Consider the following 25551-nt stretch of genomic DNA (forward strand, 5'->3'; position numbering starts at 1 on the left):
TGAGCCGGAATGACAATACATGTAGAAGAAGTGATTGCAGTTTTTTCATGCCTCACATGACCTATCAGCTCACTTTGAAGTTACCGTCATCAGTCGGCTGTTGAAAGCAAAACCGAAACAACACGAGAAACAAACTCACTTATGAATTATTTAACGGTCATAGGAGAATATCGCATGGTAATCCTTGTATAATAATGCCTTACACATCAAGACAAACAAGAAAACACGCAACCAAAAGATAGGTCTCTAGGTATGCTCCTTTAAGATGTTGATTTCACAGGACACTGCCTAGTTAACCTCCCTGCCTTTCCATTATTCCCTATCTCTTCTTGGGCTCAGATGTTCGATGCTCAGCTAACAGCACATGAACGTGGGTTTATCAGCAAGACAGATCTATTAAGGTACATGACAACATTTTTGGTTGTCTTGCCATAGCACTAGACAACTGCCAAGAAAACTAAAAATGCTCCTTCAAAAGTAATTTTTCTTTAGCTAGCTATGTGGCTGCACAGTGTCTGTTGCATGTATATTATATATGATGCAAATGATGAAAGCAGTTTTTTGCATTGGGCTCATGCAGCAAGCAAGTTTGCTTCCAATTTTTCACATGAAAGTATCACTTTGACCATAAACATTGCACAAAGAAGCACAAAGTGAAGTGATTTGTATGCATTGCATGAAAAGCAACACTGTCCTCAATGTATACCTGCAATCTAGAACAAAGCAGCAACTCAAGTAATGTGATTCCAATCATGAGAGAAATGCAGGTCTCGCCACAGAGGCGATCAGAATTGTGTTGCACCAGTCTACACCACAGCACCACTGCCATCTTAGGAAAAAATGTTAGCGCCAATACTTTAGTAAGACACGAGTAAGAAAGAAAATGAACAAGATGAGTGCTGATACTGTCAGTGTACAGTTTTAACATGTTTCCTTCAGAATGGAAACAATTTGGCCAGCAACAAGCTTTCTAAAATGCAGCAACCACCTTTCATTTATTAGATTTCATCAGTTGCTTAACCAGATGCCAGACTGTCTTCAGGTGGATAACCTCTAGAACATGAGTGCTAACTACTACTGTTGTAAGAAAAATTTGGTGCTTACACACCTGAAACTATTTTCAGGGCTACTACTCCTGCAGGCGAAGAAATTCAAATTAATTGCACTGATGGTCTTCATGAACAGGCAGGAATGCTTCTTTTCATAGCTTTTATTCATGTCAGGGAAACTGAAACCATATGCTCGGAAGAGTAGTAGTTGAAAATTGAACAAAGGATGTATTGAAAACATAAATACTGCAATGTCCTTTCAGAGTAGTAATCAGCATTACTGATTTTGTCAGCATCACTAAAAGTGTCATACAACTGTTAGCAACAGTTACTTCCTAAGCATTCTACGGATGAATTAACAAAGAAGAGAAAACAGTTCACCCCAAAGTTGTCAACAATCTAAATGCTGTTACTATATGCCACCAAATGTGCCATGCCAACTATGCCAATAATATGCACGTGCATTTTAGCAAATAGCGTGTTGTATAGTTAAGGCAAAACTACTTGTTGTCTTTTGCTTTATCAGCAGGGTTGGCATCCAGAATCTAAAGCTTCAAAGAGGCACCAACATACAGCAAGCGAGGGAGAAACTCAAGGTTTTGCTGACGCACCAGGCATGGCAGCTGTGAAAACTATATTCACATACAAGCAATCAGACAGGATGACAGCTTATAAGCAAGCTAGTGGCACAGATTTCTTCCAGCTGCGCCACAAAGTGTACACGCATTTCACTTTCATGGCAGGCTACAGCAAGGAAATACTACTTCACTAAGAGTTGACCTGACTACTGATGAATATGCACTACTGGACCACATGATGAATCAGAACATGCAGCCCCACAGACCGTTCTATTGTTTATACACAGCAGTCAAAATAGGCTCCATGAACTGTTGGCGACAAATGCAAAACAGTCGCACCACCACTTTCTCTGTGCTTGCACTAAATGCGTACAAAAAGACCAGTGAGAAGAATGGTGATCGAATGTTGGGAATAGAGCACTGCACGGGCCATAATTATTGGCTCGGCCCGGCCTGGGCCTGATAACGTCTACCGCTACCAGCCCAAGCCCAGCCCGGTTTCTCTAATGCCTGGACCTGGCCCGAGCCCAGGAAAGCTCTCACCTACCAGGCCCGGCCTGGCCCAACAAGTCGGTGGGCCCGGCTCAGGCCCAAAACAACACAAATGCTGTAAGCCTGCTACAGAAGCACAAACATTGTTGTTACTATGAATTTCAGCGAAAAAGCATTAGTGGTTGTTAGAACAGAGGTCTAAAATTCTCTAGTGTCTGCTTCTGTTTGAGTTGGTACTTAATTTTTTTGCCCAGAACAAAGTGCAGTGCCTTGAATGCCACACAAACCAACTTGCTGAAAATAATCAACTCAAGCCGTTTTCCGTCTCTTAGCTTCGGATTTAATATTTGCAAGCTTATGTCGAACAGGCTGTAACATTGCAATCGGATCGCCACAGAAACGCAAAAGGTCGCACGAGACCGCAAGCCAGTTAGGTGTCCGCTTGCGTCTGTTCAAACAGCTGCTTCTCCCGCTGTCGCTTGTCTCTTACCATCTAGCAATAACAAAATGCAGGAAGATCAACTGGGCTTGGATATATTACACAATGAAGATGTCAACTACTACAGGTCCCACACTTCACTGAAACTGAGTGTTAATGCGGTCATATCTTAGACAATTCGTTTAGAGAGCTTTTGTAGAATTAATCGTCACAAAATCTGAAAAAAAAAGAAAGGACTTGGCAGACAACAGAAAGAAGTCTCATAATTATAATTCCATACATTGTAAAAAGTCATTAGCACAAATACTGAGACCAAAATAGAGAAACTACACTACACGGGTGCATTTATTACATGCACCCTTCAAGGCCCAGATTTGCCCGCATGCACAGTCTCCCCTATGCTCCGGGAAACCCGCGGGAGTACCACAACTAAACAAAACAAATAATACAACAGTTATCAGGAAATACAAGACTCGGTAGTATCGAGCGCAGAGCATTAAAGAGACAAGGCGCATGCTGGGGAGGAGATACGTGTGATGCATTCAGAGCTGAACATCTGGCAGCAAACAGCAAAGACAGCCTCACAGTTCCTGTTGCTCTCAGGCTATATCCGAACGAGTAAAGCAAAATGTTGCTTTATTTTGTGCGTGGACGCCGTACTTATGCTTTATGGTTAACGATTTTGTGAAGCTAAGAAGGCGGCAAGCAAAAGTACTGTGTTTGTGACTTTCGGTGCTTCAGAACTTCAGCTTTGTAAAGAGTGGTATATATGCTGTTTTGCCTGATTTATTCTGTTTTCCGCATCATTTTCATTGTTTGCATGCTCAACCTATCATATGACTTATTACTGAAGATTAACAAGTTTGTACTCTGGAAAAAGTAGAAAGATAGCTACAATATTGTCTTGACCTGCAGTTTGTTAACCCCGTACGTGCTCAGTACGTGCTCACTACACAAGCCTGAGCCTGGCTCAAGCCCGTCAGTATACAGGCCCGAGCCTGGCCCAGGCCCACAACCCAAAGACCAGGCCCGGCCCGGGCTTTCGGGAGAGCCTGAGCCCGTGTAGTGCTCTAGTTGGGAGTACTTTTTGGAGAGGCTTCTCATCATCATCAGCGTACTTATGTCCACTGCGGGACAAAGGCTCCTCCCATTGATTTCCAATTAGCCTTGTCCTGAGCCAGCTGTGACTACCTTTGGCCAGGCAAACTTCCCGATGATGATGGATTTAAATGGCACAAAGGTGTCTGTGGACAAAGACTGCCATGGCACAAGGTATTTTCTTCTGTCCCACTTATGGTTGCCTTCTCTAGAAATCCACCTCTTTACCCGAAGGGACCATTGGTTACCTTCTCTTTGCATCACATGCGAATGGCCTCGACAGAAACCTATATAACATTACAAGAATTTGAGAGGTTTATGAGACACAGATTTTCAGTACAAGACATCACACAGACAGGACAGCAACTCACAAACCAATACACTAGCACAGGCAGCATAGAGTAAGAATAATTGAAAACTGTCGTTAGCCTGCCCAGCACTGAAGCCAATGAGAATCAGTCACCTGGAAACAAAGGGTCTTTTGTTGAAAAGCGCATCATCCTATTGTCACGGTGTTGGTGACAAGAGAGGACCTGTTAGAAGGCAGGGCTCGGCAGCACGTCCTTCAGTTGGCGAGACGGCGAACTTCAACGTCTTTCAAAACGAGAGCACCACGAGCGTCGTCTTCTTTCCGAGCGCCACGAACGCCACCTGGCATTCCTCCCCTCTTAAAAAAAAAAAAAAAAACACGCGCAGAAGAGCGCGCGAACACAAGCACACACACAAGCACACACAAGCACAATTAATCACACAAGAGAGGCACGAAGATTCTGGGTGGGTCCCCGTGCCAAATACGGCTTCAGGCGCAAAACATGGACGATCTCTGGACGGGGCTTTCGACGGGTTCTCTGCTGGGAAAGTTCAGCGTCCGGTTCTACCTCGTAATTAACGTCGCTGACGCGCCGCAAGACTTTGTAGGGACCGAAATAGCGGCAAATGAGTTTTTCGGACAAGCCGCGTCGTCGAACAGGTATCCATACCCAAACCTGGTCGCCGGGATGGTAGGAGACTTGTCTGTGCCGGAGGTTGTATCGCCGCGAGTCTTTGTCTTGTTGCTGGGTGATGTGAATACGGGCTAGCTGACGAGCCTGCTCGGCTTCGTGGGTAAACTCCTCAGCGTCAGCAGAAAGATGGTCATCGGTTGCGCAAGGGAGCATTGCGTCGAGCATCGTCTGAACCTCCCTGCCGTAGAGGAGGCGGAACGGTGTGAAACGGGTCGTCTCTTGAACTGCTGTGTTGTAGGCGAATGTCACGTACGGTATGATCGTATCCCAATTCCTGTGTTGTACATCGACGTACATCGCCAGCATGTCCGCCATAGTCTTATTAAGCCGCTCTGTCAGCCCATTTGCCTGCGGGTGGTAAGCAGTAGTTTTCCGGTGGGTCGTCCCGCTTAGCTGAAAAATTTCGGCCATCATCTGGGAAGTAAATGAGGTTCCTCGGTCGGTAATGACGTAGGTCGGGGCGCCGTGCCGAAGTACGATCTGATGCACGAAGAAATCCGCAACCTCGGACGCTGTGCCACGGGGTAAGGCTTTGGCCTCGGCGTATCGAGTGAGGTAGTCTGTGGCAATGATGATGTACCGGTTGCCACCCGAGGACAAAGGGAACGGACCGAGAAGGTCAATGCCGACCTGATCGAATGGGGCGCGTGGTGGTGCAATAGGTTGGAGGAGTCCCGGAGGCTTGGCGGTCGGGGCCTTACGGCGCTGACATTGCCGACAGCTCTGCACATAGCGTTTGACAACAGTGGCGAGTTTGGGCCAGTAGAACAGCTGGCGGATTCTGGAAAGCGTGCGAGAGTATCCTAAATGGCCAGAGGTTGGTTCGTCATGGCACGCAGAAAGTATTTCCTCCTGAAGTGTTGTCGGCACGACGAGGAGATACGCGCGCGAACTGGAACCAGGGTTCTTCTTATAGAGCACGCCTCGTTGCAGGGAAAACGACGACAGGTGTCGAGAAAAACATTTAGGAACGGTGGCTGGCTGGCCTTCCATATAATCGATGAGGGGTCGTAGCACTGGATCGGCGCGTTGTTGGGTTGAGAAATCAGAAGAATTGATAGCCCCAAGGAAACTGATGTCGTCGTCCGTGTCGGGGGTTGCGAGTTCGACAGGCGCACGAGAGAGGGTGTCGGCGTCTTCATGCTTATGTCCGGACTTATAAACAATGGTGAGGTCAAACTCCTGCAGGCGAAGGCTCCATCGCGCCAGGCGTCCAGACGGGTCACGCAGGTTGGTCAACCAACACAAGGAGTGGTGGTCAGTGACCACTTTGAAAGGGCGTCCATAAAGATAGGGGCGAAATTTCGCAGCAGCCCAAATAATGGCGAGGCATTCTTTTTCTGTCGTCGAATAGTTCATCTCTGCGCGTGACAGAGCGCGGCTTGCATAAGCGATGACTCGTTCAACGCCATCCTGGCGTTGCACGAGAACCGCGCCGAGGCCGATGTTGCTGGCGTCGGTGTGTATCTCAGTGTCACCTCGCTCATCAAAATGGGCAAGAACGGGCGGCGTTTGAAGTCGCAGGCGGAGCTCGGCGAAAGCCATTTCTTGCTCGTGGGACCAAACAAAAGGTGTGGTGTCACGGGTGAGGCGAGTCAGCGGTTCTGCGAGGTCAGCGAAATTTTCGATAAAACGCCGATAGTAACTGCAGAGCCCTAGGAAGCGCCGAACAGCTTTCTTGTCACGTGGCAGTGGAAATTCCGCAACCGCGGCCAGCTTGTCGGGGTCGGGCTTCACGCCGGCGGCGCTGACGACATGGCCGAGAAATTTCAGCTCCTGGTAACCGAAGTGGCATTTTTGGGGCTTCAATGTCAGGTTAGCTGAACGAAGGGCTTCGAGGACCGTCCGCAGGCGATCAAGGTGTTGACTAAATGAGTCGGCGAAAACCACCACGTCGTCGAGATAGACTAGGCAACACTGCCATTTAAGACCAGAAAGGACAGTGTCCATCATCCGCTGAAATGTGGCAGGCGCAGAACAAAGACCGAAAGGTAGAACTTTAAATTCATAAAGGCCGTCGGGAGTGACAAAGGCCGTCTTCTCACGATCCCGCTCATCGACCTCAATTTGCCAGTAGCCACTTTTTAGGTCGATGGACGAAAAATAACGAGCGCGCCGAAGGCGGTCGAGAGAGTCGTCAATACGTGGCAATGGGTAAACGTCCTTCTTCGTGACTGCATTCAGCTTCCGGTAATCGACGCAGAAACGGAGGGTGCCGTCTTTCTTTTTAACGAGGACGACCGGCGAGGACCATGGGCTGTTGGAAGGCTGAATAACGTCATCTTCGAGCATCTCCTTAACTTGGGACTTAATGACTTCGCGCTCTGTAGACGATACCCGATAGGGGTGTTGACGGATCGGGTGTACGTCATCGTACGTCACGATGTGGTGCTTGGCTATGGTAGTTTGACGCACTTTCGACGAGGAGGCGAAACACTGTCTGAATTCGAGCAATAGTGCACACAGCTGCTCCCGTTGGCTGGTTGACAGCGCGGAGTTGACATCGAGGCTCTCGAGGGGAAAAGGAGGCTGCACTGGTTCTGAGGAGAAGCACTCGGAAACATCGGAGATGCGTTCGATAAAGGCTACGGAAGTGCCGCGAAAAAGATGCCGATGCTCGTGCGAAAAATTGGTAGCAAGTACCTGTGACTGGCCACTGTGAAGATGGATCAGACTGCGGGCCACGCACACGCCTTGCGTCAACAGTAATGACAGGTTGGTTTCGGCGATGGCGTCACCGTCTTGAAATGATTCGCACTCAACCGTAATGAAGGCGCTGGTTCGAGGCGGCAGGGTGACTGTGTCCGTAGAAACTCGAAGTGTCTGGCTTGGTCGCGGCGCGTTGGGGAGGGCGACAGCACTCTCAGTTGAAAACGTGACCTTGTTATCGCGTAGGTCAATAATCGCCCCATATTCACGCAGAAAGTCGACACCTAAGATGAGGTCGCGCGAACAGTTATTCAGAACAAGACAGCAGACGACAAATGTGGACTCCCGGATTTGAACTCGGGTGGTGCACATGCCGAGAGGTGCAATCAAATGACCGCCCGCAGTGCGAACGTGTGTGCCAGCCCATGGCGTGAGAACCTTTTTGAGGACGGCGGCGAGCTGGCTGCTTAAAATCGAATAATCAGCACCAGTATCTAATAACGCTCGAACGTGGCGACCATCCAGCATCACAGGTATGTCTAAGGAAAGCCGCTCACGAGATGCAGGCTCCGGAGAAGATGATCGGGCACAGGCGTCGTTGTCTGCAGGCTGTGCCACCGGTAGTTCGTCGGCGTGGCGTGTGCTTTCTAATGGGGTCAGTGCGTCGGAAGTATCGGAGAATGCGGGCGTCTGAATCGGTGAGGCGCCGTCATGTGTCAGTGTCGATGTGTCGAAGCGAACGGGTACTGCGGACCTCGGAACCGTCGAAGCGTCGTTATGTCGAGGGAGTGTCGCTGTGTCGGAGTGAATGGTGACCGCGGACTTCGGAACCCGCGAGGCGTCGGCATGTCGTGCCCGCGGCGATGGGGGGTCCCCCTCAGAACGACGTCCAGCGAGCCCACCCCCTAAGGTCGCTGGTTGCAGTTTTCCCGCCGTGGGCTGGGCGACCGCCTTGCGCCGCCCGGGAAAAACTCGCGATAGAAGGTGAAGGACGACTCCCGGGCGATGGGGATCGAGCCCGCTGGCGACGAGACTGTTGCCAACGTTGGTCTTCAAGAAAATCCGCAACGGCCCTGGGTCGTTCGCCATAGCGGGGTCGAGGAGAATCGGGGGGAAACCCTTCGAGGCCCAGACGGCGGTAGGGGCAGTGCCGATACAGGTGACCTGGTTCCCCGCAGTGAAAGCATAGGGGGCGTCTGTCGGATGTGCGCCACACGTCGGCTTTGCGCGCGGACGGTCGGGGAGCTTCCACGTACTGCAGCACGGGTGCAGGCGGCCCCGGCACTTCAGCAGGAGCCGGAACGAAGGACGCCGGTGCTGGAGCAGGGGACTGCAGGGCTTCGGCGTAGGTGAGACGACGGTCAGGCGCGAAAGGAGGAGGGGATGGACGAGCCTCACCGGCAGGTAAGGACGGCCGGAGCACTTGCTGCACCTCCTCGCGGAAAAAAGGTCGCCATGGAGCTTTGAGCTGTGGTAGGGGCCCCGTACAGCTGCCGGATTTCTTCGTGCGCAATCGACCGTATGAGATCGCGTATCCGGGAGGCATCGGTGCCGTGGAACGGTAACTCGCTGGAAACGGAGGCGGCGGATACGGGTCGATCGTACGCGGATGCTCTTTGCTGAAGAACCCTCTCGATCGTGGAAGACTCAGTGAGGAACTCGGCGACAGTCTTCGGAGGGCTGCGGACAAGGCCGGCAAAAAGTTGCTCCTTGACGCCACGCATGAGATGGCGCAGTTTTTTGTCCTCGGGCATTGCAGGGTCCGCGCGTCTGAAAAGGCGCGTCATGTCCTCGACATACGCTGCAACATTTTCATTGGGCAGCTGAACGCGAGATTGCAGAGCGCGTTCTGCCCGTTCGCGACGATCCGAGCTGCCGTATGTGTCTAGGAGCCGACGCCGGAACTCACTCCAAGAGACCAGCTGATCTTCGCGGTTCTCGAACCAAATCCGAGCGCCGTCCTCCAGGCTAAAGTAGACGTTCCGGAGCTGGGCGGCGTCATCCCACTGGTTGAATGCGGCAACGCGCTCGTAGTGCTGCAACCAGTCTTCCACGTCTTCAAAGATGTCGCCGTGGAAGGACTTCGGGATGCGGGGGTTCTGGAGCGTGAAGTAGGGTGTCGACGCCCCAGGCATTGGGATGCTCAAGGCAGGTTGCTCCGTGGACATACCGGATGGAACAGGCTCGGGGGGTAAGCCTCGAATCCGGCGGCGAGTACGGTGAACAGGCGTCGTGACGGGAATTGGACTGGAGCTCCGACTAACGGTTGGGGTACGGGACATGAGATCGATCCGACCTCCACCAGATTTGTCACGGTGTTGGTGACAAGAGAGGACCTGTTAGAAGGCAGGGCTCGGCAGCACGTCCTTCAGTTGGCGAGACGGCGAACTTCAACGTCTTTCAAAACGAGAGCACCACGAGCGTCGTCTTCTTTCCGAGCGCCACGAACGCCACCTGGCACTATTCTGTTTGGATACAGCGACCCCATCATTGGTCTCTTCTGGATTTCATTAGATCAGAAAACCTTTTACATTTCGTATAATCGTCCCTATTTATGGCATGAAGCAATAAACACCACTCGAAAATAAAAAAACTGGAAAAAAGCGTTATTGTTCCCTTTGTTCCAGGAGAAAATTGCTTTTGGAAGCACAAGGTAGTATATGTAATCTTGGCAGACAGCTTCCATGAAAATCACGCTGCACACATGAGAAAAGGCAGTGAACAAGCCATATTATGTAGTATTCAAGAGTGGCTGCAAGTATTCTCCCAAAGGTTCTTCTCAGGCACCCTCCCATGATAAGGGTCAGGTGCACCCCAGACTATAAGGAATTAGACAGCCATTCTTGCTGAGACAAAAATCCTCATTCATGGAGAGAAATAGAAAGCTACTTAACTCACCCAAGAGAAAACCCTTTCTTGCATTCAGAAAATATGGGAAGAATGTTGTTTCCAACAGCAAATAGCTACTTTTCACAGGTGCTACTTCGCATTTACCAACTCAATCTGAGGCTCATGCACTTTGTACAGAATTCAGAAGTAGAGTAATTCATTTTGAACAGGCAGTGACACAATGAACACAATGACAAACTGGGACAAAGACTGCCCTTTATTTCAGGTACCTTTTTCCCTAAATCTGAAGAATCTAGTTAGTTTGGTGATAGCCCTTCCCGTAGATCCACAAGCAACATGCATAATTCAACAAACTTTTCTCACTTTTTAGACAAAGAATGTGTGGCTTGTATTATGCATTAAGTGCTCAAGCAATTTCTGCTGCTCACACATCACTGCTTGCAAAGAAGAGCAAGGTCCTCAGTCCGCATTAGTTCTCGAAGCAACTAACCAAGACAGTGGTGAGACATGCACAAGTAGTAGTCATCAGCAAGCGTGCATCTACTACAAAACGAGTGCTTCTCTTATTCACTTCCAATTGGCTCTGTCCTGCACCAGCCACAGCAATACTATCACACTAAAAGGCCATCCTCCTCCGCATTACATGTCCTTCCCAAGCTCATTTCCAACTATTAACTTCTGCTAGGAGACCATTAAGTCTAGTTTGTTCTCAAATCCGCTGTTTTAATCCTGTCTTTTAACTGTAACCCGCATTTTCCTTTCCATAGCTTCTGCTTTTTCTGTAATCTAAATTCAAGCTTCTCATTAGTCTTCAAGCTTTCTCATTAGTCTCAGTTTGTGAAATAGCCATAAACATATGGCCTTTGCCTGTGCTTTCTTTCTAGCTACACTAATCACTTCACTCGTCATCAGAACAGAGGCAAGCCCCTTTGATATTTCATGGCATCCTGGATTTCAATGGACTGCAACAACCTAGCATGCCCAGTGCCACTGAATGTAGAACACCAAACATTGTGACAGATTTGCCTGTCTGGTTGGGTTTGAAAACTTATAATAAACTACACATCTCCAACCAAAAATTTTAAATTTAACCCAACAATTCGAAGCCGACTCGGCTCCTTCATCAGGGGTGACTTAAGGGCAGTACCTAACGTCTTTTAGGTATGGAGGGGAGCGGGGTCAAAGGAATGACAGCTGTGATGCGAAAGGCGCGGGGGAGGGAGGTTTAGGCTGTTAGTCACGCTGGCGCACTGCAGGGAGGTGGTGAATGGCGGCTTTCTTTCTTTAAGTTGAAGAGCGAAGTCCCTATGCATATACTGGGGACAGGTTTCCTTTTGTGCGGTTAATGTTGTTCGGGGTAATTTGGATATGCCTGGATTCCAGAAGGAGCCTTTGTGGTAATTTCTTTCGGTTCCGAGGATGCGGGTTTCTTCGAAGTTCATTCTATGGTTGGAGTCCTCGGATGTTCGGCTACTGGATTGCACTCTCTTGCGAATTTGCGGACGTCATTTTTATGTTGCCAAATTCTTGCTTTGAAATTTTTGGTTTCGTCGATGTAGCTTGCGTCGCAGTCGGCGCATGGAATTTTGTAGACAATGCCTTGGGCTCTTTCTCTCGGCGGCCGGTCTTTGGGAACAGGTAGGCAAAGCGCAACAGTGTTTGTGGGATTGTGCGCAACCTGGAGACACGATTTTTTTAAGATTCGGGCGATGGTTTCGCTGACACCTCTGACATAAGGTAATGTGACGTATTTTGGTGGTGGCGTAGGTCTTTGTGCATTGATTTCTGTGCGAATGCTGTGTTTTTGACGTCGAATGGTTTTTTGAATAAAGTCTTTTGGGTAGCCGTTCATGATTAGTTCTCTGAATATCGTGCATTGTTCTTTTTTTCTGTCAAGTTCTGTGCTGCACAGAACTGAAAAAACACGTCAAAAACGTCAAGAACACAACATTCGCCAAGAAATCAACGCACAAAGACCAACGCCACCACCAAAATACGTCACGTTACCTTATGTCGGAGGTGTCAGCGAAACCATCGCCCGAATCCTAAAAAAAATCAGATCTCAAGTTGCACACGAGCCCACAAACACTGTTGCGCTTTGCCTACCTGTTCCCAAAGACCAGCCGCCGAGAGAAAGAGCCCAAGGCATTGTCTACAAAATTCCATGCGGCGACTGCGACGCAAGCTACATTGGCGAAACCAAAAATTTCAAAGCAAGAATTCGGCAACATAAAAATGACGTCCGCAAATTCGCAAGAGAGCTCAATCCAATAGCCGAGCATTCCGAGGACTCCGACCATAGAATCAACTTTGAAGAAACCCACATCCCCAGAACCGAAAGAAATTACCAGAAAAGGCTCCTTCTGGAATCCTGGCATATGCAAACCACTCCGAACAACATCAACCGCAAAAAAGGTAACCTGCCCCCAGTATATGCCCAGGGACTTCGCTCTTCAACTCAACGAAAAAAAGCCGCCATTCACCACCTCCCTGCAGTGCGCCAGCATGACTACCAGCCTAAACCCGTCCTCCCCCCATACTTCTCTGATTCAGCCTGTCCTATGCCAGCTGTGGCCACCTTATCCCCGCAAACATCTTAATCTCATTTGTCAAACGAACTTCCTGCCGCCCTCTGCTATGCTTGACATCTACTGGTATCCAGTCCGTTACTCTTAAAGACCAATTATTTTGCCTTCGCATTACATGCCCTCCTCAAGTCAATTTCTTTTTCTTGATTTCAACTAGGAATGTCATTAACCTGCGTTTGCTTCCTGACCCACTCTGCCCTCATCCTGTCTCTTAATGTTACACCTACCATTTCCTTTCCATAGCTCACTGTGTTGTCGTCAAATAAAGTTGAACCCTTTTCATCACCCTCCATGTTTCTGCCCCATAAGTAAGGGTAAGATACAGCTGTTATATATTTTTTTTCTCTTGAGGGATATTGGAAAACTTCCATTCATGGTCTGAGAAAGCCAGCCAAATGAGTTCCAGCCATTCTTATTCTAGTTATTTCACTCACGTGATCTGAATCTGTGGTCACTAAGTGCCCTAATTACACGTATTCCCTTACCACTTCCAGCAGCTCGCTAACAATCGTAAACTGCTGCTTACTTTCGAAACTGTTCAACATTACTCTGGTTTCCTGCATGTTAATTTTTACATCAATCATTCTGCTCTAAGTAACTGATTGTGCTTTGCAATTCATCCCCTGAGTGACTTAGCAAGGTTATGTTATCAGCGAATCGCAGATTACTAAGGTATTCTCTATTAACTCTTGTCCTCAGCTGTTCCCAAACCAGGCCTCTGAACACCTCCTATAAATAGGTGATGAACAGCATTGGTGAGGTCGTGTCTCCTTGCCAGACACCCTTCCTTATTAAAACTTTATTGCTGGTTTTATAGAGGACTACGGTGGCTGTGCAGCCATTATAGATATCTTCCGGTTGTTTTACATAAGGCTCATCTACACCCTGATTAAATAATGCCTGCATGACTGCTGGCTCAGGTTTCGACTCAGTCGGATGTTTTCTCGTTATCCATGAAGGCTACATATAAGGGCTGGTCAGTGCGTGCGCACGTGTGTGAATACGTATAAGAGTACACCGATTGATCTATATAAGTATCCCTAAAGATGACATTTACCATGAGCAGAATGACAATTACTGGGTGATGAACCTTAATTAACCCTACCTCTTCAAAGTTGTTTTAGGTCATTGCCTCCTCAAGTTGCTTTTTAGTGCTTGCTCGATTGATAACATCTCCTCTGCAATGCCAGCTGGTGCACTACTTGGTCATATGGCTTACACACGCATCATATCCTCCTCACATGAAATAATAGGATACTAAAAACGTCCACCTACATAATGCTCCACAGCAAGCAAAGTACTTACATATACCACACACTCAAATATTCGAGACACGAATATGCACATGCAATGAAGAACCGTCATCAAATACGTATCCAATCAATGTACTACAGTCCCTTCAATGCCATGCTACGAAGTTTCTACACTCATAATATTCTATATGATGGCAGCATCTCTTAACAAAGAAAATAATCTGGTCTGTGAATCTCGCTGTTCCTCACCATATCTTCTGCTTATTTAACATGTTTTTCCACAGCTCACCTCATTAATCACCATATCTTGTTCTCCCAGACAACAGATTTCACCGTATATCCCATTCCTTCCCAGTTGCTCACATATGTTCCTGCAAAATATTCTTGCAGCATCTTCTTTCCCCAGCGGAGCTGCTGACTGGAATGGCCTTCCTCGAGACATCACATCAGCAAACTGCTCGTCTAGATGGGAAGAAAGAAGTAATAATTTATCGTTCATGAGAAAAATATTGATATCCTGCTCCCTATGCAATATAGTAATACTTCATTGATATGTAAAAAAAAACTGCAAGAAAAACGTATTATTTGGGAAGACATGATCCAAATTAACCGCCTAATTCTTTTTTAATTTGACTGTTGAAAGATGTACAAAAACATTTATTGACAATTTCACTTCACAAAAATGTCAGAATTTCTTGGCACAAGATCTGAAAATATCCTTTTCTAGCGCTCGCAGAATTCAGACCGCATTTACGCTGTCTTAAGCTCGGAAGGAACTTCGTAACGCATCCGGTCCGTCGGCGGCAATGACCAAGGTAACAAAAATATCTTTCGTGTCATTTTCGAATGCTTCGCCCCTTTGCATCTCAGTACTGCGGGGAAGCCACCGCAGCAGCAGACTGTCGAAAAAAAGTGAAAATTGGTTTTTGGGATAGGAAATGACGCAGTATGTCTTACATCTCGGCGGACACCTGAACTGCGCCGTAACGCCTAAGGGATTAGATAAAGGAGGGACAGAGTCAAGAAAGAGGTGCCGTAGTAGAAGGCTGCGGAATAATTTCGACCACCTAGGCGCCTTTGCGCGTCGCCTCCATCTAAACGCGGCCGCCACGGTCGGGTTCGAACTCGGGTACTCCGGATCAGTAGCTAAGCGCCCTAACTGCAGCGTTTCAGCTTTTAGCGCGTAGAGCTGACGTTCGGAGAAGCCGTACGCGCTGTCACACTAATTCAGGATTGGTCATAGCTCATGATGTCAGAGCATAGTCAACCAATGTGAGCGAGGTATGACGTCAGACACGGCCAAAGAGTCGAGTCGCATGCATCCGTCTCGGAGCCATTTTCTTTTTAAAAAGCGCTCCTTCGCCGCTTCTCTATCCCCCCCCCCCCCCGCCCCACCCCCCAAACTAGGTCATGCCTCCCTGTCAGATGACTCGACGTGTCAACCAGAGAGCAGTGAAAACTTTCCACATGCTGACTGTTGCGCAGCTGGCACCCCACCAGCCCGGCCAACCACTGAGTACGATTCAGAATCACACGCCATGTCATGTGACAGGGTGCATGACCTGGCTGGGGGGGGTAAAGAATCGGCGAAGGAGTGCTTCTCAAAAAGATTGTGGTTAGTGGGGGTTTAACGTCCCAAAGAAACTCAGGCCATGAGGGACGCTGTAGTGAAGGGCTCCAGAAATTTCGACCACCTGGGGTTCTTTAACATGCACTGACATCGCACAGTACACGGTCCTCTAGGCCGGGATCGAACCCGCGTCTTTCCGGTCAGCAGCTGAGTGCCATAACCACTGAGCCACCGCTGCAGCGCTTCTGAAAAAGAAAGAGGCTCCGAGACAGATGCAGACGTACACTAATGGCTTATTTATTAATTTGCTTGTAAATACTGCGAGCCATGATTGTGGACCAAGCAGGAGGGGCACACAACTGAAATATAAAAGTCATAAAACCACCAGCCGCAACAGCTACAGTCATATACAGGACATCACAACAACAATAATAGGAGCCATACAAAAAATCCTCCATCTCCTTTATGAAATATTTCGATTTACAAAAAAGCCGAAGGAAGAAGATTTCACTCCATGACAGTAATCCCAGGGGTTCATGATAAATTGGGGCTAATGAATGCTCGTGTAAAGTTGTGTTATTGTAATGCTTGCGAATTTCACCCAATTGAGAAGATCAGTACAACTCTTAACAATGCACTGTAGGAGTGAGGCAGATACTTTCCAGCCACTTTGGAATTGCAATGGTGCTAGTTATAGATAAAAACACCACCCTAAGGATGTAATTTTTTTTACAGACTGTATCCATTTTACTTTGCCAAGCTTTGTCGCCAATTTCGCAAAATTGGGAAGCTCTGGCTTCAGGTTTCCTGAGATGAAACGTTGAAGTAATGCTAGACCTGTAACTTTTCTCCTTACTTCTAAGGACTGTAAATTATTCTTTAGAATTAATGCCCTTGAAGAATCTGTCCTTCTATATTTACCATAAATAAAATGAACTGCTTTTCGCTGTACACGCTCCAGTTGAGCACTGACTTTTTAATTATGTGGATCCCAGACTGCTGCTGCACATTCAAGTCGGGACTTAATACAAGCCTTGTATACCGTGATTCCAGTAATGATGGGAGAATTTCTAAGTTTTTTTTTAATAAATCATCATTTCTTCATTGCGGATGAGGAGACGTTAGAGCAGATGTGAGGACCAAGTGAGTTTGTTAGTGAGGGTTACTCCGAAGTATTTATAGCTCTCCACTTCTAAAATATAAAGGTTGTGAAGTATATAACTACATAGCCTGGGAACTTTTTTCCTTGTGATTTGTAACAATATGGTTTTATCTTTGTTAATATTCACACCCCCGCACACTCACCATTTTGTGATTGCTACTATCGTTTTTTGTAGTGACAAGTATAGTTATAATCACTTATTATATCCTTCAAAACAACACAGTCATTGGCAAACAGCTTTACAGATACATTGTTTTCAATTTGTACTTGTGGAGTTGCGAAGGAGGGCTAAGTGACTTCTAACGCTGTCGCTTGCGGCTTCCTAACAGTTGGTTAGGAGTTTGCAATTTTTAAGCAGCGTTTCCCAGCAGCGCCCCGCTCGTATGTATGCGCGTCGCTGGGGTTTATAATTTATGTCGCGTCCCCGCAAAAACGGCTCTCTTGAGTGCTAGCGCAACATTTTTATTTTTGAGGTTGTTGGCGACGGTGGTGGCGGTGGTAGTGGTGGTGGTTCTTCGTCTCCTCGCACCTAGGAACCGCAGAGAAGGCACCACGGTGGATGATTGCATGCCGCTGCATTTCAGCTCTTTATGTCCCGTGCCTTCATGTTTGGTGCACTTGTATGTTTGCGCATGTGCGGGTTGGTCAAGAAATGTAACATGCGACCACGATTTGTCAAAATATTAAACATAGGAGCCGGAAAAGCATGTTAACCGCTAACACATTCCCCAGAAAAAAAAAAATAGTGCGACTCTATGGGAGATTTTTAATGTCCGTGATTTCGAGCGTACGAACTGGTAAATTGAACGAACTGGGAATGTATCAACGCGGTTTTGCTGTAACTATAAATGGCGGGACGTGTCGAAATAAAATGATAATAATATGATAAAAGATGGTTCTTAACCATCTTAAGCACACACCCTGCACATCACAGCCACAAGCTGTAAAAGCACTTGCAGCTGCATCATTCTGATAGGTATGGCTTTGTCTTGGGACTCTACAGATTCTTTGTTGAACTAGGCAGGATCTGGCACTGCTCCACATTCCAAGCCTGCTTGCTACCTGTATTAGGAAACGAAATATGTACAGAACATATAATGAGATTAGTTTTAAGCATTGGAAATAGAATGATGATAACAGATAGTAAGAGCAAGTAATTCACAAGGTTCACCTCTCTAATGCTAGCCTTTGTCCTTCCCAATTCAAAGGGCAATGTGGGTAGCGCAGACAAGAGTCTGAATGGTACGTGGCTCCTTTAGGTAGCATTCATGAGCAGAACCACAAGTGTCTCAATATTACCATAACTGTCTTGACCATAGCAGATTTACCATAAAAGAAATGTTAACACTGAGAACAAGCCCTAGTTAGCTATAGAAGCTTCAGAGCTGCAACCTTTCAGCATATTCATAGTCCATCATAGTAGTGAAGCAGCTAAAGAGATTAGCTGCTAAAAACAAAAGTCCATGGTTAAAAACTAGGCAGCAGCAGCTATCTTTCTCATCGAGGTGAAACACAAAGATATCAGTGTGTATGTCACATTCACCACCATCATCAGCAGGCTACATACACAGAAGGGAAAAGGACTCTTCCACTGATACCCAATTTGCCCTGTTCCGCAGAAGATGTGGCCATCCCATCAAATGTTCAGATCGCATTTGCCCATCTATCTTTTTACCGTACCTGACTGTTTCCCTAGCCCTGGATTCCACTCTGTTACATTAATAGATCATCGGTTATCTGTTCTGGATGTTACGTTTGTCTGGTCCAAGCCCATATCTTCCGCTTGATTCCACTAGGATGTTGATAACTCAAGTTCAATCTCTAATACAATCTGCTGTTTCCTCTTAATGTCACCCACATCACTCACTCTCCTTTCCATAGATCTGTGTGCTGGGTTAATACAATATAAGCATTCTTCCCTATACTTGAGGTCGTGAAGCACTCTTGTATAACGAATCTCTACTGTCCTTCCAAAAATCTCGAGTTGCTTGTCTCCTGCACTTTTCCCTCTGTTTGTGACATATCCTCTATAATCGCTTCAGTTTAAATGAAAATTTCCATTTCCTTGTTTGCACCATTTCCTGCATTAGTATTATAATTTTGGCTACCATATAAGTTCACGTGGAAAATGGTACAAAAAATTGCTTCTACCATACGAATTGCAGTGAGCCTCTTTCCAGAATCCCCAAGAGCACAAGCATTTATGGGATACAAACTGATTAATGTCAGGATCAACCTGTAAGAGCAGCACACATCAAGAAATGCACACAGAATTTTTCTGCTGTCTTACCTACCATATTTAAATTTCTCACGGCACTGTTGCCTTTGTCCCTTCTACAAACATGTATCTCTGCACACGCCTAATCCAGACTTTGCTCCTTTCAGGCTTTCTGGGTGCTTTAGTGCTTGCTGAGTTCTCTTCATGTTAGTACAATTTTTTACTTTGCATAATTACCTTCCACATATAAATTTTGATGGTTCTGCATGTTCTACCTTATCTAAGAGGTCTGAGACTTTCATGCGCTACCACTTCATAGTATGATGCATCTTGTTTCCTTGGAGAGCTTGCCAATATCCTACTTAGCTAGTGTGCCTCCTACTTCAACTGAGCGCCGTGGAATTATGCTGGGAAGGTCATCACATTTACCTTCTTCATGACAACTTTCCTCCACTCTCTATTCAATTCAGGCTGATTCTAGACATCACGACTGTACAGTCACTACACCTTACCTCCTCTAGTCCTTCTACAGCCTGCATGGTGCCAGGAAGGGCATTCATTGTCAAGTCTTTTTCATTACTTGTCTCCCCACTCAGTCACTCCATGTTTACCTTTTGTTTGCATGCCTGCTTCTTTCGAACTTCCATACTTTGACTTCGAAGTTGCCCATCAGTACAGTGTAGTGCATTCTTACTAAATTCAAGGCAGAGAGGTTAGCCTGTGCTACGATTCTCTAGTATCATCATCATCATCATCATCAACCTGACTACACCCACTCCAGGGCAAAGGCCTCTCCCATGTCTCTGCAATTAACTCTGTCATTTGCCAGCTGCGCCCACCCTATGCCTGCAAACTTCATAATCTCATCTGTCCACCTAACCTTCTGCCGCCCCCTGCTACGGTTGCCTTCTCTTGGAATCCACTCCATTACCTATAAGGGCCAGTGGTTATCTTGCCTTTGCAGTACATGCCCTGCCCAAGCCCATTTCTTCCTCTTTATTTCGACTAGGATGTCATTAGCACGTGCTTGTTCCCTCACCCACTCTGCATGCTTCCGGTCTCTTAATGTTACACCTATCATTTTTCTTTCCATGGCTCCAAGTATAAGGCTAAGTATAAGGCATAGTATAAGGCTGGAAAATTACAGCTTAGGTTTACATACTATTTATTTATAAACCTCTCTTTCCATATTTAATTCATCACTGATATGACATCTTTACATTTCCTTTTAACCACCTTGCCAGTGACTGGGTGTTGGTGCAAAGGCTCGCAGTATCTTCAACTTTCGGTTTTTATTAATCTTGATTATAATGACAACCACCTCCTTATGTACCCGTTATTTAGTGTATACATTGCATCAGTCCTCATAACATTGTTAAGCGCTACGATGTCCCATTCACTGCCCGATATTCTTCAAACAGAACAATTAGGCAAGACTGACTGGATAAGATTCTTGCATTGAACACTGACAAGTTTAGTTTCTAGTGGGGACTCTTATAAAAATATCTGATAGCATTTTACGACAACCAATGGTACCGTGGAGCACCTTGTAAAGGAAAGCAATATCCTGCTTTTCTCAGCGCTACCAAAAAAATAGGAAATAAGTGAGACGCAACTATGAAAGAAATGCTCACTGAGTGAAGAGCTATATAAGCATGCTCCCTCCACAGAACAGGAATTGGCCATTGATACTGTACTTGGCTGCCACCGCCGCCTTTGTGGATTTGTGAGTTAACCCTCGGCCCTCCGTCCCCAGTGGCTGTGGATGAGCTGACCAAGGTGGCGGTCATGCCTCCGATGTAGCGAAAGGTGCTAAGAATTGTTGGATCTGGACAGGCAGTCATCGAATACAAGCCTGAGAAAACAAACTGTCTTTTAACGAAGACACACTGGCCATTGTAATCTCATCAACAGACTTCTATATCTACGCTACTACAAGTATACAGATTGTGACATGTATTTATCTTGTTTGTTATTATGATTTTTCTTGTTGTGCACTGATGTTTTTTCTATCTATCAGCACAAAACTGGAGGTGGCTGCCACTATTATTACGTTTTCATTGCCATCTTTCCTTCTTTTGCACACTATATCCACTGTGTCATTTAACTTCTTGTGTGTATCGTAGTGGTCTTCTTTGTCCATTGTAGTGCTCTTCTTGTAATGTGCACTGTCCTTGTAGACTGCTGTGCTGTTGTTTTGCAAGTGAAACAACATTAAAAAATAGCCTCACTGACCCTCTGAGTTGTTCATTACGAATAGGCAGCATAGCATGTGCAATTTCAGCCCTGAACCGACTTTGTTTTTAACCAGTGGTTGTTTTCAAACATTTGAAAGCAGTCGCTCTTTCACATGAGGCAGGCACTCTAACCGGTGCAAGGTGATATCAAGTGCACATCAAAACAGCCTAGGAAGCCTAAAATTATCCAGAGCCATCCATTACAGAGCAATTTATAGACTAGTTGCTGCTTCGACATTGTAGAGACCAAACTCATTATTTCTATCTCTATCTTTTTACGTTGTTAAGATGCTCTTCACACGGCTGCAGTGGTTTTAACATTTTACCAGCACGTCATAGCTGAGTTATACAGAGGTGCCGTAAGAAACAAATATTAATGCCATTGAAACTTTATGATGCATTAAAAACATAGACATTTGCTGCAAGTTGACAGATACATACTTTCATGATGCCTAGCAGAGGAACGTGAAGCACGAGTTGCTGCATGCTCTGAGTTTGCGCAAGTATTGGTGATCATGCTCCTAGTGGGTAGGAATCAAGAAATTGTAGCTATCTTCCTCAGTAATTTTCGGACATATGTATGTCAATGCCCGAGGATCTGTGCAACACAAAACAGATTAAACTTCTTTCACCAGCATCAAGAAATCTATGTAACCACACAGTACAATTCTTTCAGCTCCCAATTCTAAGCTTAAAAAACTGTTAGCAACTATGTAGTACCATAAAAAGTTAGATCCCATGGGAGTGGCTGCCGCAAAAAATCTATGTCTAACATTCCATAGCTCACCTTCTGAACACAGAAATGAATGAAACAAGTTGCACTGTAACATCTGCTCCAGTGGACGAAATTTGTGGCAAGCATCTCTGCAGGCATGATGTTTGCATTGGCTTTGGCATATGTGGAGACTGTTCCTTGAAAGCACTTATTCCAAGGGCCTGCATGACCAGAGATGGTACACTCTACACAGTGCTCTGACGGCATTGACACACCCACCTAGACTCCACACTGTATACAAAAACCATCCCTAAAATACACACACATAAATCAGTGCACAGGATTTTGCAAAAATGCATCAATGCTTCTGCTAAAAGCACACCTGCCTTATTCTTTACTTGTGGAGGAAAAAATGGGCCATTTCTGTTGGTTATTATTTTTCGGCAAGATTCATAACATAGACACAGTTATATGTGTCATGTGCTTTATTATAAAATCCATTTCAAGCAATAAAATTAGGTTCTAGAGTGTAATTTATTATTTAATACAACATTTGGCAAAAAACATGTCAACAGTACTTATATGCTGTAAGATGAAAAGCAAGTATAATTTAAATTGCTTAAATATTCAAAATGTTTCCTGTTAGTTTGCCTGAAAAGTATGAAAATTTCAGTGTTCTAGATTAAAATTTGGGATCACAGGGTCTGTTGTGGTGCAGATCACAGTGATCACTGGGTCTGTTTCAGCGCAGATGACACGAGTTTGAATTGAGTGGCTCAAATGATCCAATATATTTTTTCTCGGCAACAAATGCGTCTTTTGGGGTTGGACAAACACCAACATAGCCTGAAAGAGCCATAGAATCAATTCTTATGGAGAACAAGAATTGCAAGTTGTCGTCTCTGTGTCTGTTTAAAGAAAACAAACTTGCTGAAAATGTATAACAAAAAAATTATTTACACTTAGTCTGCTTATGAGTGGAAAAGCGAAAGCCAAAACCCTTTCCGTGTCCTTTCTCCCTCCATTTTTTATTCTTTCTATTTTCTTCAAATTTCATATTTGTTTTTTTTTCATTGTTGTTTTTATTTCAATTTTGTGTTATTTCTGTATTTTTATTTTTACCACTTATTTTTATTTTGCCTTTTCTTCTAACATTTTTAATATTCCTTTGATTGACAAGTGGGACGGACATTTCGTGCACACGTTTCCTGCAGACAGGCCTTGCGCACACCCATGAGCCAAGGCTTTTTCCTTCATATATCAAGTTTAAATGCCTAAAATCTACACACAAATGCAAAGCACAGTTTCAGCTTGAAAGCTTTTCCAGATGAAAAAAAGAAACTTAACTGCCCAGACTCACATGGCACAGGAGCAGTTTCTTTATGTAAAACAGACGCATGAATGCAACATTCCCATCAAAGCAGAAAAGCGTCTTCTGGATATGACCCTGCAATGAATAAGACCAGAAAAACATGCCTGCTTCACTCCAGCAAAGATGCAGTACTTAATAAAAGCTGAATGATGCTCGCGAAAATAAGCGAGCCCATAAACGGCCATCCTTGCACGAGTAATATGTTTATTAATCAGCTTAAGAGTTCTTGCTCAGGATGTCAGTGGAGTTGTTGTATGCTACCGGTGGGATTAGCCTTGCTTGTTCTGCCAGCAGTTGCTCCACCGTAGCGTCACTTATATGTTAATAATGACCTAAAACCTGTCGGACCTGCCCTGCTATGCGCACAGTAACTTATAATAGTCATATTCCACTCCCGCAGTCACCATCTATGCACATATTCAGGATGTGCACTCACACTTATTTATGTTCAGTCAAATGATATGCCAGTACTGAGAGAAAAATTGCAGACTATCGCGTCATCAAGATTTGATGTAAGCATGACATGCTTTGCAGTACCGGCGTATCATTGTCTAGGTTGGTTTATAGATACGGTGCTAGCCGCATTCTCTCAGGGCACCTCCCTGGCGTGGCTCACTGCTTAACGGACCCGTTCAGCAATGCCAAAATGGCGTTACTTTCCACCGGCAATGTGTACACTACCGAGGGACTTCCTAGGCGTTTCTAACAACGCTCTTATCTAACGCGGCAAAGAAGAAAAGCACGAATGCTTGCGCAACACTCCCAGAGGAGCAGTCACGGATGCATGCGAGGTGCCCGATTCCACTGCCCAAGTTTTAACAGGAATGCGGAAAGGTCATCTCTGCAACTGCGGAGTCGTGCACTTATACTGGGCACAGGCCATATCGCGATGCTGTTCAGTATCAATTGCATGTTCCTGGCTATCCACAACACGATGATCATTGCAGACCTCCGAGCAATCGTCACAAGGCATGCGCAGTAACGTGCGTACGGATGTATTAACTTCAACGCAAGCGTTAGTTGCATCCGGTTCTACTGGCTGACATTGGTGATCGGCAGATGTAGTGTGACCAGTTTCATCACTGGAAAACAGAAAGTGACCAGACGTGTCAATTTAGGCGGGACATGTCCTTGTTCTGCAGGTCTGGTCCCGCCGTTCCGCCAGCATGCTTGCGGGACGGCATTTTGTCCCGCCTTCGCTACACTGGCTACACCTGCTCTGCCTAGCTCCACCAAACCAGCCTATATAATGGAAGAAACAATCCCTAGGCAGGCGCTCATAACTCCAGAGTTCAGTCACATCGGTCTTGATGAGAATGCTTTATTTGACGAAGCCTGTAACGTTTCACATTATGTCACGACTGAAAAACTTGAGGAATGGAAGAGCCAGAAGAAGCCGGACAGGGAACGGCGGGTGGATGTTCTCCAGCACTTTGAGACGAAAGATGTGCCGTGCAACATGAGGGCAATTATATATTGAGTACTGCATGTGCATGCCAGGAATAAATGCACCAGTGGGGAGGGCGCTTTTGTTGATGAACAAGCTGTGGTCTGCAGAGAAGACGCAGTTTCAAGTGACGACACTTAAAGCGCTGCTCATGCTCAAAGCGAATGGGCACATGACATGTGAACCGTACCACGGACACATCTACAAAACTGGATTGCTGCAGAAAATCCATTCAAGCCAGAAGTATTAGATGTTTGCGCCATCTAGGCGAAAACTGGAGGAAAAGAAATGCTGCATGATATGGATAGAAAAAAAAAGTGAATGTCTAAAATACTACCCGTGCCATTCAAAGGCCCCCCACCCACGTCCCGCTTATGTCCCGCTTTGGGGTCTGGGGAAAATATGGGCACTTTACGCAAACGCCAAAAGTTCGATGCATTCGTCTACGCGCCGGTTCGTCAGCCGTCGAATCTGCCGCCACTGACTCATCATCTTTGACGCATCCGAGACACGCTCCTTTCCGAAGAAAGACGAACCGAATACTCACCACTTTAGAGGTTTGCTGCCGCCATTTCAGCTGTCTTCGAAGGTGCTCGACTGAAAACGTTAGTGCACTGCAAGGACAGACCTCGACCGATAGGAAGATTCATGCGCCGTTCAACCGGGCTTGCGCAAGCAACAAGTGCGGCCGTGTCGTGCCTTCTTGTTCTCTGTCTTCGTTTCTTTGCGCAGTTAAACATGATTCCCTACCACCTCGACCAGTTTTCCGTTCTTATCAACAAGTACCCCAAGTTGCCCATGTACGCATGGCAAGTACGAAAACTTTGGCG

At 46.1% G+C, this 25551-nt stretch overlaps 1 long non-coding RNA gene across 2 annotated transcripts; it reads right to left on the bottom strand.

The window, feature by feature from the left end:
- Positions 1 to 1192: 1192 nt before the first annotated feature.
- On the bottom strand, positions 1193 to 25551 carry LOC144113388 (uncharacterized). Of its 2 annotated transcripts, none has more exons than XR_013310768.1 (6): positions 25269 to 25551; positions 23263 to 23349; positions 21975 to 22123; positions 17653 to 17794; positions 14290 to 14462; positions 1193 to 2612 (listed from the first exon to the last, which is right to left on the bottom strand). It is a non-coding gene; the product is annotated as an uncharacterized LOC144113388 (long non-coding RNA). The 2 variants fall into 2 exon arrangements; XR_013310767.1 differs by having other exon boundaries at positions 1193 to 2775.

The sequence above is a fragment of the Amblyomma americanum genome, chromosome 1, assembly GCF_052857255.1.
Source record: "Amblyomma americanum isolate KBUSLIRL-KWMA chromosome 1, ASM5285725v1, whole genome shotgun sequence".
Classification (NCBI taxonomy): Eukaryota; Metazoa; Arthropoda; class Arachnida; order Ixodida; family Ixodidae; genus Amblyomma; species Amblyomma americanum.